Below are 13,319 nucleotides of genomic sequence, written 5' to 3' on the forward strand. Positions count from 1 at the left end.
CATTAAGATACCTAAGAAAACCTTGAGAATTTTTTAATAGAATTTTAGATAATAGATAATAGATAATAGAATTAATAGATTTTTTTTTTATTTGAGAGAGAGAGCAAGCATAACCAGGGGGAGCAGCAGCAGGAGAGGGAGAAGCAGGCTTCCCGCTGAGCACAGAACCTGACGTGGGACTTGATCTTAGGACCCTGATCATGACCTGAGCTAAAGTCAGACGCTTAACCCACTGAGCCACCCAGGTGCCCCCAAAACCTGAAGTATTTAACATCCAACACACTGCTAAAATAACATGTAACTCAAAGAAGAAATCATAAGAAAAGTTATTTTTAACTTAATAATAAAATATAACATATAGCCAAGACCTAAGATTCAAGTTCACAGCACCAGAGCAGCAGGACCCAAAGGAAATGGAAGGAATAATAAAGAGCAGAAATCCACAAAATGAAAAACAGAAAAACAACAAAGAAAGTTAACAAAGCCAAAAGTTGGCTCTTTGAAAACAATAACAAAATTGATCAACAGCTGACCAAAAAAAAAAAAAAAAAAAAAAGAACAGAAATCAATGACGAGGAAGGAAAAAAAGAGGGTTTATCACTACAGACCCTACAGGCACAAAAAAGATGATAGAAAAAATTAAGGACAACTTTATGCCAAGCAATTAGACGGAACAGTTAAATGCCTTGAAAAATACAATTTACCCAACCAGAAAATCTGAAGAGTCCTAAGCGCATTAACAGAATTGAATCTGTAATAGAAAACCTTCCCACAGGGGAGCCTGGGTGGCTCCGTGGGTTAAAGCCTCTGCCTTTGCCTCAGGTCATGATCCCAGGGTCCTGGGATCCAGCCTGCTTCAGGCTCTCAGGCTCTGCCGAGAGCCTGCTTCCTCCCCTCTCTCCGCCTGTCTCTCTGCTTACTTGGGATCTCTGTCTGTCAAATAAATAAATAACATCTTTAAAAAAAAAGAAAGAAAGAAAACCTTCCCACAAACAAAGTTCCAGGCCCGGATGACTTTTCTACCCAATATCCAAGGAAGAAAGACATCAATCTTGGACAAAGTTCTTCAAAAACAGAGGAGAAGGCGACTTTTGCTTTTGGAGGCCAGCACAACCTCACAAAGACATTACCAAAAAATCCATTACAAGCATAGACATAAAAATCCTTAACAAAATATTAGCAAACTGAATCTATGAGTAGAAATTATCCCAAGAAGGCAAGCCTGATTTAACATTTCAAAACAAACCAACATGTCTACCATATTATAGAACTGAGATAAACCACATGATCATCTCAAAGATTCACCGATGCATTGGCAAAGTTCAACACTAACTCATGACTGTAACACTTGTCAGTAGGGCGCTGGGGCGGCTCAGTCAGTTGACCGTCTGCCTTCAGCTTAGGTCAGGGTCTCAGTGCCCTGGGATGGAGCTGGCCATCGGGCTTCCTGGTCAGCAGGGAGCCTGCTTCCCCCTCTGTCTCTCCCCTGTTGGACTTGGCTCACTTGCTCTCAAATAAATAAATAAAATCTTTAAAAAAAATTAAAAAATAAAAAATTCTCAATTCATTGGGAACAGAAGGGAACTTTCTCGGTCTGATAAAGGACATCCAACCAAAACCCTATGGCTGATATGACTGGGTTGTTTACACAGAAAACCCTAAGGGATCAACAAAAAACAAAAACAATGAAACAAAAAACCAACTACAACTAAAAAGTTAATTTAGCAAGGTCACAGGATATAAATATTTAAAACAACTATCTCTCTCCCTCTCTCTATATATATATACTTTAAAATTTTATTTATTTATTTGATAGACACAGCGAGAGAGGGAACCCAAGGATGGGGAGGGGCAGAGGGAGAAGCAGGCCTCCCGCTGAGCAGGGAGCCGGATGCAGGGCTCGATCCCAGGACCCTGGAGTCACGACCTGAGCCCAAGGCAGACGATTAACAACTGAGCCACCCAGGCGCCCCTAAGGCAACTATATTTTTATTTGAGAGTAGTAAACAATTGGAAAATAGTACTACTTACAGGTTTCATTTACAGCAGCATCCAAAATCACAGAATTATTTAGGAATAAAATTTAACAAAAGACATACAAAACCCCTACATTGAAAACAACACATTGCCAAGAAAAACAAAAATCTAAAAAAAAAAAAAAAAAAAAAAACCTGAGCTTTATCATGTTCATGGATATTAAGCAAAGACCTAATTTTCTCCAAACTGATCTACAGAATCAATACAATCTTAACTCTAATCCCAGCAGGCTTTTTTGCAAAAATTGAGAAAATGATCTCAAAGTTTGTTCGGCAAAACAAAGGGCACATACGAGCCACACGACATGGGCACACAGAGGGTCAGGAGTGCGTCGGAAGACACTGAGCCCGTCACCTCAGAGACGCAGAACCCGGGTCCAGCAGAGCGGCGGCGCTGAGAACACGAGCCCTACTGGGTCTCGGCAGGGGTGAGGCACCGCGCGCTCTCGCTCGTGCTGGAAATGGAGACCGGCACAAGCTTCCGAAACAGCTCGGGCGAGCCCCCCAAGGCACACCGCACGCCCCGTGCGGGACGCGGCAGTTCGCCCGCTGGACGCGGTGCGCACCTACAGGAAAGGAACACACACGTCCACACAGAGACTTACACGCCGATGTTCGTAGCAGCTTCACTCACAACAGCCAAAGTCTGGAAACAGCCCCGATGTCCGCCAACTGGTGAGCGGATAAACAGAAAAGGGTCGACCCCAGAGCGGACGACTGCTCAGCGGGGAGGCAATGAGCTACCGACACGCACACGCCACCGACGCGGCGTGCTGCTGAATGGAAGGAGCCAGATCCAAAGACAAGGCAGGGTCCTTACGTGAAACTCCAGTGAATGCAAAGCCGTCCGCACAGGTTGCCCAGAAGTGGAGGGCAGAGCAGATACAGCTTTCAAGGGCCCCAGGCAACTCTGGAAAGGACCTGGCACACACCTGCTGCAGGACCCAGCAGGTCGGCTCCTGGCTGACTCAGCCAAAGGAAAAGGAAACACATGTTCACGTATAAACCTGCACAGGACATTCAGAGCAGCTTTATTTGTAACAGCCCCAAACTCGGATCAGTCCGGACACCCTGGAACTGCAGCACGTATGCACACAGTGCAACACTACGTAGCAAACCCAAACAGAGCCGTGCTGCGTGTGTAGCCCGGACGGACCTGCACGGAACTGCACGAGCAGATAAAAGCCAAGCCCACGAGGTTACACACTGTATGACCGGATTTGGGGTACGATACGATTTTAGAAACACAAGACAGATTGCTGGTTGCAAGGGGCCAAGGAAGCGAGGGGAGTCGGACAGGGGTGGCCTGCACACGGAGAACTGCAGGATCTTGAGTCCAGCGGTAGACACGCAGAGCTGCACAGATGCTACCCCTGCGGAGGTCCCCACGCACGCAGGAGTCAGTACCGTAAAGGTGAGGAGATCCGGGTAGGACTGGTAATCGTAAAGACATCAGTATCCTGTTTAGGATAGTTTTGTTCTGGTTTTTTTTTTTTAAAAGATTTTATTTATTTATTTATTTGACAGATAGCAAGAGCAGGAACACATGGGGGGCGATGGCGAGCGAAAGCAGGCTCCTGCTGAGCACGATGTGGGGCTTGATGTGGGGCTCGACGCAGGGCTGGATCCCAGGACCCTGAGGATCATACCTGAGCTGAAGGCAGACGCTTAACGACTGAGCCACCCATAGTAAACTATAGTTTGGCAATATGTCACCGTTGGGAAAAACCAGGCAAAGTGTCATCATTTCTTACAACTATAGGCGACTTTATAATCATCTTAATTAAAATTGCAATTAAAATCTCATTACTAGACTAATTCAAGTTACTTGGTAGGTTTAGACCATTAAAGGAAGCTTTAACTAGAGATAACAGAGCATACTGTTACCAGCAACCAAGGCAAGATCTAGCAAAGCCAGAAGCAAGAAAGCAGTGGGGAAGAGCCCTTAGATGGGGTCTCAGCCCAGCTCCTTCACCTCCCAGTAGATCAGAGGGAAGCCCAAACATGCAAAATCATTGACCAAAATACACAAATAATTAGTCACAGAAGCAGGCCCAGAGCCAGTGCTGATTTCAAGTTCAGGGGTCAACCACACTAAAGGTGTGTCTGCTTCTCCAAAACACATGCAGCCGCAAGCTGTGACTAGCTCAAGTCTCTTTCCTGCTCCTTAGAGTTAACAAAAAATAATAAATAAACTACCTTTCCAGGAAATACAGTGGTGCCCCTAAAAAAAGGGCTTCCAGTCTCTGCATTCTGTCCGCTCTGCGAAGGGAGCACGACCGGCTAAGGCAGCGCCCAGCTCCGTCACACTTGCAGACGCGGCCCCGAGGTCAACCACGTGAAAAACGTCGCGATGGGCTTCGTCCCAAATTCAACACCGCCTGAGTGACCCACTCCGTGACTCTAGGCCACTACTGCTTAAAAATAAGTCACCGTACTCATCACCAGAACTCAGAAGGAGCTCTGACGTCCTTCAGTGAGTGACCGCACAAGCCGCGTTCGCGCGGACAGCGGGCAGTCCTCGGTGCTGGACAGAAACGAGCTCCTGAGCCGGGAAAAGGCTGCACCCTGTGTGACTCCACCTCTCCGACATTCTGGAAAAGGCAAACTCCAGGGACAGGAAGGGGAGTGGAGGTTGCTGGGGGCTGGAGGAGGGAGGATTACACGGAGGAGCACAGAGACCTGCAGGGGATAAAACCACTCTGGGTAGCGCTACAGCGGCAGAAAAACGTGATTATGTTTGTCAAATCCCACAGAATGTGCACCACGACGAGTGACCACGGAGGTCAACCATGGACTTTGGTTAATAATGGATCAATACAGGCGCCTGGGTGGCTCAGTGGGTTAAGCCTCTGCCTTCGGCTCAGGTCGTGATCTCAGGGTCCTGGGATCGAGTCCTGCATCGGGCTCTCTGCTCAGTAGGGAGCCTGCTTCCTCCTCTCTCTCTGCCTGCCTCTCTGCCTGCTTGTGATCTCTGTCAAATAAATAAATAAAATATTAAAAAAAAATAATGGATCAACACAGGGGCACCTGGGGGGCGCAGTCGGTGGGGCGCCTGCCTTCACCTCAGCCTCAGGTCATGATCTCAGGGTCCTGGGACCAAGTTCCCCATCGGACTCCCTGCTCAGACGGGTGTCTGCTTCTGCCTCTGCCTCTGCCCCTCCACTGCTCATGCTCTCTTTCTCTCTCTCTCAAATAAATAAGTAAAATATTAAAAAAAAAAAATGTGTCAATACAGGATCACCAGTTTTAACAATGTACCACTCTGATACAAACGATGGGGCAAACGGAAAACTGTGGGCCGGGGGAAGAGAAAAGAAATTTGCGAGAATTCTCTGTACGTTCTGTCCAACTCTTCTGTAACCCTGAAGGTGTTAAAAAAAAAAATGTCTATCAAGTAGGAAAAAAGTACAAAGAGTTGATGACCCCAGAGGAAAAATAGCAAGGCTTTTTTGTTTTTTAAGATTTTATTGGTCAGAGAGAGAGAGAGAGCACAAGCAGGGGGAGCAGCAGAGGCAGAGGGAGAAGCAGGCTCCCCACTTAACAGGGAGCCTGATGTCAGACTCGATCCCAGGACCCTGAGATCATGACCTGAGCCGAAGGCAGACACTTCACCCACGGAGCCACCCAGGCGCCCCCGATGACAAGCTTTTAAGTTCTGAGGTTGGAGGCTTTTATAAAGTTAAAAGAAACTGTTGCCAAAAGGGAGCTGCGAAGGAGAGGGAGCAAGGAGCAGAGCCGGCGATCGCCGCAGGAGCAGGAAGGTGACGAGGACGCAGCCCGAGGGGGTGGAGACACGGAGCGCAGAGAGGGTCCAACCCGGGAAGTACCTTCAAGAGAGAGAACCAGCACAAAGAAAGCAGAGAACGGGAGAAAAATTGGTCTGGCAGGAATGTGAAAGGTCAGGGGTCCATCAACCCGGGGGGAAAGTCCATTAAAAACAAGAGAGAACAAAACTACATCGGCAAGAAAACACAGGTGTGCGCGCTGAGTGATGCGTCCGGCGTCCGGGTCAAGCCTGAGAGCACAGAAAGCTTCGTCTTCTCAGATGAAAAGATTCTATTATCCACCAAGTGCAAGGTCAGAAGAATACACAAATGTTAGAGTCTGGGACAAGCCATGCTCCTCCTCTCTAGAACAAAACAGCCATCGGAGGACACACGTCAACCGAACAGGGAAGGAGTGAGTGAGGAGGGAGCCTCTGATCAAACCTGCTGCCATCTGGGCCTGCGGCAGAAGAAACCACGGCAGGAAGGGGCGGCCGAGTGGCTTAGTCGGTGAGGCGGCTGCCTTTAGCTTGGGTCAGATCCCGGGGTCCTGCGATCGAGTTCTGCATCAGGCTCCTTGCTCCGCAGGAAGCCTGCTTCCCCCTCTGCTCCTCCCCAACTTGTGCGCTGTCTCTCTGACAAATAAAATCTTTAAAAAAGAAAGAAAGGGAGGCACCTGGGGGGCTCAGACGGGTGAGCCTCTGCCTTCAGCTCCGGTCATGGTCTCAGGGTCCTGGGATCGAGCCCGGGAGTCGGCTCTCTGCTCCGCGGGGAGCCTGCTTCCTCCTCTCTCTGCCTGCCTCTCTGCCTACCTGTGATCCCTGTCTGTCAAATAAATAAAATCTTAAAAAAAAAAATTAAAAAAGGAAATAAAAGCTTTAAATAAATAAATAAAAAGAAAGAAAGAAACAAAGGCAGGAGACATGGGAGCAGCCCCTCCACATGCCCCTGGGACGCAGGTCCCACTTCTGTCCGTGCCCAGGGACCGCACAGAGCGCAAAGGTCAGTGTGCGCCATGGAAAGGAGGAGGGAGCCCCCACGGGCCAGGCCGCTCCATGCCACGGCCCACCTGGACCACCCAACTGGGTTCCTTGAGTGTGTCAGTCCCTGGGGCCCAGGCTTGCCCTCCCCTCCCCAGGCAGGGCCGATGGCAGTCCGTCCCAGACGCAGAGACGGACGCCCAGAGAGGTGCTGGAAGGATCTGGACCCAAACCCAGGGGAATCACTCTAACCCTAGACACACCAGGTGAACCACCCGGCCCCTAAGTCCAGTGGGTGCCGGTGTTGCTGACGGCAGATAATAAAACGAGTGTCAGGGCCACCCCAGAGAGAGCGAGGTCGTGGGTTTTACAATCAGGAAGCGAGGACTCTAAGCCCAGCTATGTGACCTGGAGCAAGGCCCCACAGTGCTGAGTCTCCCTCTTCTTCTGTGGCCCTCCGGGACCAGGCTAGCACGAAGCCAGCAGAGCCAAGACGGCCTCAGTCAGAAGCAGGCACTGTTACGGATGGGGCCGACTGTCCAGGACTAAGTACCTCCTCCAGCGAGTCCATGACAGAAGGACCGCAGCACCGTGAAACTACCACACTCAGTAATTTCTTTGTCTGTATTCTCAGTTACCCAACGACTCAGCCTACTGAATAGCTGGCTTCCAGGCCCCATCCACAGGGACACCAAGAACTAATACTCCTATGTGTGCTCCGTAAAAACAATCAACCACAGCCACACCTCTCCGTACTGCATCTTCAAGATGATGCTTTTATTTAATCTCAACAAACTGAAGATTCCTGGCAACTATGCATCAAGCTAGTCTCTTTCCCAACAGCATTTGCTCACTCAATGTCTTTGTGTCACATTCTGGTAATTCCTGCAGTATTTCAAATGTTTTCTTTGTTCGTATATTTGTCATGCGGATCTGGGATCAGTGATTCTGACTCAAAAGCTCAGATGAGGGGCGCCTGGGTGGCTCAGTGGGTTAAGCAGCTGCCTTCGGCTCAGGTCATGATCCCGGCGTCCTGGGATCCAGTCCCACATCGGGCTCCTTGCTCTGCCGGGAGCCTGTTTCTCCCTCTGCCTCTGCCTGCCTCTCTGCCTGCCTGTGCTCGCTCTCGCTCGCTCTCTCTGACAAATAAATAAATAAACTCTTTAAAAAAAAAAAAGCTCAGATGATGGTTAGCATTTTTTTAGAGGTATTTTACTTCTTAAAAAATTATTTTATTAACATATCATGTATTATTTGCCGCAGGGGTGCAGGTCTGTGACTCGTCAGGCTTACACACTTCACAGCACTCACCACAGCCCGCCCCTCCCCAGAGTCGTGACCCAGCCGCCCTGCCCCTCACCCTGCCCCTCCCCCAGGCAACCCTCAGTCTGTTTTGTGAGATTGAGAGTCTCTTACGGTTGGTTTTACTTAAACAAACAAACAAACACGAAATGCTACTGCGCCTTTACCAGACAACAGTGTCGCCGGGGCATCAGCTTTACGCGCGCTGGGAAACCAAACACGGATGTGACTCACTCTATCGGGATAGTCGGGATAGTCGGGACAGTCGCTTTACTGCCGCTTTACCGCCGTCTTCCCGGAGCCCAGCGCCCCCGCTGAGATGCTCACGCAGCTAACGCAGTCAGCTAAGGCGGTCAGCTACTTCATGTGACTGAAGACAAAGTTTCCCCCTGTGAAACGGTCCACATTTTAAATTATGAATCACCAGGATGACTTAACAGTCAGTGCGCACGCCGGACTTCAGATGTCACTGCACGGAACGTCAAATATGTCCCAGCCTCAGACAGAGCCGCCCTATGAAAAACCCACAGAATTAATTCAGAATCAATTTTCTTAGTTTCAATGGAATGCCAGTAACTATATCTGAAGTCTTTTTTTTTTTTTTAAAGATTTTATTTATTCGAGAGACAGAGATCACAAGTAGGCAGTGGGGGGGGGGGCGGGGAGCAGGCTCCCCGCGGAGCAGAGAGCCCGATGCGGGATCATGACCTGAGCCAAAGACAGGGGCCTTAACCCACTGAGCCACCCAGGCAGCCCAATCCAAAATCGTTTAAAGGCTAATACTTGCTTAATAAAAAAATCACATCTGAGGCGCCTGGGTGGCTCAGTGGGTTAAACGTCTGCCTTCGGGCTCAGGGTCCTGTGTCAGGCTTCTAGCTCCAGGGAGCCTGCTTCTCCCTCTGCCTCTCTGTCTCTCATGAAAAAGTAAATAAAATCTTTTTAAAAAATCATTTCTCCTTAAACGCAGAGATTAAGAAACGAAGTGACAGCATCGCTTGTGCCCAGCGGCCGATTCCCTGGCTGCCTGAGCAGCACGGACTGGTGGCGGGGCAGCATCTGAACACTTCCGACCCAAGAACGTTACGCTCAGGCAAGGTCCCCACAGACGCAGGCACAGACGAACGTTCACATAGATACAAGAACTTATGGAACAAGGAGCTTCTAGAAAAAACGATCTGTTGAAACACCCAGCCAGTGAAGACATCAACGGAAAAGTAGCAATGGAGAATGAAAGCCACGGGTTAACGGATCTGTGGGCACGGGCTGAAGCCACAGAAACCCAAGGACAAGACCTAAGAGCACTGGGAGCTGTGGCACCAAGTGTGGCAAACAGAAACACTGCAAACCCGCAGCAACGAGGTCAGGACACCAGTGGAGAGAGAGGGCAGAGTCCCCTCCAGCCCACCAGGGACGCCAGCACTGTCTACACTAAAGCCCGACAGTGCCAATGGCCTCCCTTTTTAAGGGCGTGGGTAGGTCTGCGGATGCTGAGCGGACAGCAATTGCATTAGCGTCCCCCTTGATTTTCCCGTATGCCAAGTTCAGAGAAAAATGAAACAAAATGCTTCTATTTCCGACTACGAGGGAAGTCTTTGGAAGCCGCATGTCTGGCTGTTTCTGGGAAAAACTAGGGACCAGAGGTTAACACATTTTCTTGTCTGTACAACATTCATCCACTTCTATACCATGGCTTGATTTTTTTTTTTTAAATCATGTTCTCTCTTTTCTGTATTGTTTGAACTTTTTACAAAATTCTGTATCTTGTTTATAAAATTTACAAAGTTATCATTCTAAGAACATGAGCAGGGCGCCTGGATGGCTCAGTCAGTTGGGTGTCTGCCTTCGGCTCAGGTCATGATCTCAGGGTCCTGGGATCGAGTCCCGCATCGGGCTCCCTGCTCAGCGCGGAGCCTGCTTCTGTCTCTTCCCCCGCCTGCTGCTCCCCCTGCTTGTGCGCTCTCTCTGTGTATCTGTCAAACAAATAACTAAAACATCTTTAAAAAAAAGAACACGAGCAAGCAGCCACATAACTGCCCTTCCTAGAAGGTTCTTGTCGTGAGTCACTCCAGGACAGGTTTATGAAGCACTCTCAGTGCGCTAGCCTGTCGGGAATACTGAGAACCCCAGCCTACCTAGCCAACAACGCCCTTTAACCAGGGGTCTGGAGCTCATCCCTTTGGGCTAACTTCCCTCTTGCAACCAGGGTCTCTCCAACAAAATTACCACAGAGCCCCTTCTCATCAGAGCCCAAGAGAAAGTTGTTCTTGTGCGGGTGAGTCCGTCTGTTTTGGCCACAGCCAGTCGAAGGGACCAAGATGAAAAGGGTTTGGTCAACCAGAGTCTAGTTGATCCCAGATTTTCTCAAGAGCCAGCAAACACCCCAAATGGACTCCCTCCCAATCCAATTTCAAATCATTTGTAGTTTTCTGACATCAGAGAAAAGTTCACAGTGAAAAACCTCCTTTCTGTTTTGATGACATGACAGCACAGCAGGCGGCCTGGCAGCTCAGGCCTAATTCAACTGGCTCAAAGCCAAGCACTGACACACCAGAACGGGGGCATCTGCGCACAGGAAAGTCAGGCCGACCCTTACCACTTAGGTTTCCCTAGTCTTCGAGGGCCGGTTTACTCCAGACAGACGTAGGCAAGCTTTCATTAAAGTGCAAGATAGTAAGTATTTCGGTCTTGTGGGCCAGACAGTCTCTCCATGGCTGGGTCCCCAGTTTTTAGCTCTGCCTCTGAAGCAGCAGAGCGCAGCGTGGGTAAGAGTGGGACAGCTGTGCTCCGCCGTCGCCCGACCCAACCACAGAGCAGGAGCCACGCCTGCCCGGAGCTCAAGCAATGGCAAAAAGTTAGGTCCTTGGGGAGGGTCCCTTGTGTTTACATACCGTGCACACGTGGAGGCTTAGTTACTATGACACTTTTTTATTCCTCGAAATTAAGTCTGCACAAATACAAAACAAGGACAGGCACACAAAGAAGGAATGCTCTGAATAAACATGTCCGGTGAAGGGGAGGTAATGTGGAGACCCGCCGCGACACGGGGCGACCGGAGGCAGACAGCAGCGGAGTGCCCTCTCGCTCACCTAACAGCGCCTGGAAAAGCTGTGGGAAAAGCAAACGCATTTTCAACAGAGAGCATCCAAGGAAAGCCAGTGTCATCCCTCAGATTCTTCTTCCTTCAGTTAATGAGTCATTCGCTATCTTCTCTGGCAATGAAACTGCAGAGGTACCGCAGCAAATGGGAAAATTTAAACCAGAAGACAAATCCCAAAGTCATAAAAGATTGCTACTCACTGCAAAGGGATACAGTGGCTGTTACACCTGAGGACCCCAGGGCACAGCCGCCTCAGCCGGGAGACCGGTGACCTGCTGCTTCACTGACTGTCGCTCAGGCTCCCTAACACACCGTAGGCACGTCCAAGGCACTGGACACTTGGACGGGCGGCGGATGGGTACTTCAAACAGCATCCCACCGGAGACCATCACAGCTCATGCATGACCCTCCAAACACACACCACCAACATATTCTATGGTTTGTTCCAACTGGAAGTTTAATTAAACGTGAACGATCATGTAATATGGAACAACTAGCCTGTACTATCCCGCATCAAGGAACGCAGAAACAGGACCCCCTATTTTGCATGCTTCTCAAGTGCTAAGATGAAGGGTCCACTGGCGGCATCGAACACCTACGTGCCCCTGGAATGCCCGACCTGTCTCCCGCTGCGACCAAGAGTTACGTACGGCGACGCAAGCACAAGGCATCACCCTGCCTAAGGGACACAGACTGCTTCCATGTGCCCTGCTGGGGCACCGGTGACTGTTACTTCATTCACAAGACACACGTCTGGTTCATGCAACATTTTTTATCCTCCACGATCACCTATTTGACAGTATTTACTGAGGCCTCCCACGTGCCAGGCACTGGGCACAGAACGACGAACGGGAGGCACAATTCGAGAGCAGAGCGTGCGCCGGCGAAGGAGGACCCTGAAGTGAGAGCGAGCGATCCCCTAGAACACGGCCTGATGGGAACAGGCAACAGAAGCAGCCTGTTTAGGTTTTAAGATTACCGTGGCTGGGGACGCTGGGGTGGCTCAGTGGGTTAAGCTTCTGCCTTCGGCTCAGGTCATGATCCCAGGGTCCTGGGATCGAGTCCCGCATCAGGCTCTCTGCTCGGCGGGGAGCCCGCTTCCCTCTCTCTCTGCCTACTCGTGATCTCTGTCTGTCAAATAAATAAATAAAATTAAAAAAAAAGAAAAGAAAAGAAAAGAAAAACGGAGACTAAAAGAACCCACGGGGACGCCTGGGTGGCTCAGTTGGTTAAGCAGCTGCCTTCGGCTCAGGTCATGGTCCCAGCGTCCTGGGATCGAGTCCCGCATCGGGCTCCTTGCTCGGCAGGGAGCCTGCTTCTCCCTCTGCCTCTGCCTGCCATTCTGTCTGCCTGCTTTCTCCCCCCTCTCTCTCTCTGATAAATAAATAAAATCTTAAAAAAAAAAAAAAAAAAAAAAAAGAACCCACGAAGATCTGAATTACAATAAACCCCAGAGCTACTGAGGCTGCAGGGACAGGACAGAAATCCGCGTCTTCAGGAAGGAGTGACGGTCAAGGGCGATTTCTTCCTTCATGTTTTAAGAAAATACATAGCAGTGGTGAAAGCAAAAGTTACCAACATTGGCCTGTGGGGTCAAAGGACACGGACCCGTTCAGTGAGAGCAGAGGCCTTGAGGGCTCCTCCCCAAGCATTAAGTGACACAACATGAGCTCTGAGAGTGGACGCCACCAATGACCAGAAACAAAGGACCGATCATGGCTTGGTCAGTGCTGTAGGGGACACCACTCGCCAATAAAAACAGGGTAACATACAGACACAACCAATAAAATCCTCAAACACATTATGCAAGACAAACAAGCTGGACCCAAAATGATTCTATTTATTAAAAGAGTAAAAACAGGACAAACAGCCTATTGTGACATAAACCAGGAAGGTGTTCGAGGGCACTGAAGGGAGCCTTCCAGGAAGACAGAGACGTTCTGACTTAAACTGGGGGAGTGATTTCACAAGTGTGTACATACTCCAAAACTCACTGAAATTTACTAAGAGCTGTGCATGTAACTGTAGGTCAATTTTACCTGCATTTAAAAAGCAATCTATAATTGGGGCACCTGGGTGGTTCAGTGTGTTAAGCCTCTGCCTTCGGCTCAGGTCATGATCCCAGGGTCCTGGGATC

At 49.5% G+C, this 13,319-nt stretch overlaps 1 protein-coding gene across 3 annotated transcripts in view; it reads right to left on the minus strand.

Annotated features, from left to right (window-relative positions):
- Positions 1 to 13,319, minus strand: part of DNAJC5 (DnaJ heat shock protein family (Hsp40) member C5) — a 37,196-nt gene that overhangs the window by 5,163 nt on the left and 18,714 nt on the right. For 2 of the 3 annotated variants that reach the window (XM_059133962.1, XM_059133965.1), the window contains exon 2: positions 8,320 to 8,474. The exons of the other annotated variant lie outside the window; for it this stretch is intronic. The gene's annotated coding sequence lies outside the window, so the exon portion shown is untranslated. The remainder of the gene's footprint in view (positions 1 to 8,319; positions 8,475 to 13,319) is intronic. 3 annotated transcript variants of the gene reach the window in all.

This window comes from Mustela lutreola, chromosome 9 (genome assembly GCF_030435805.1).
Source record: "Mustela lutreola isolate mMusLut2 chromosome 9, mMusLut2.pri, whole genome shotgun sequence".
In the NCBI taxonomy this organism is placed as follows: Eukaryota; Metazoa; Chordata; class Mammalia; order Carnivora; family Mustelidae; genus Mustela; species Mustela lutreola.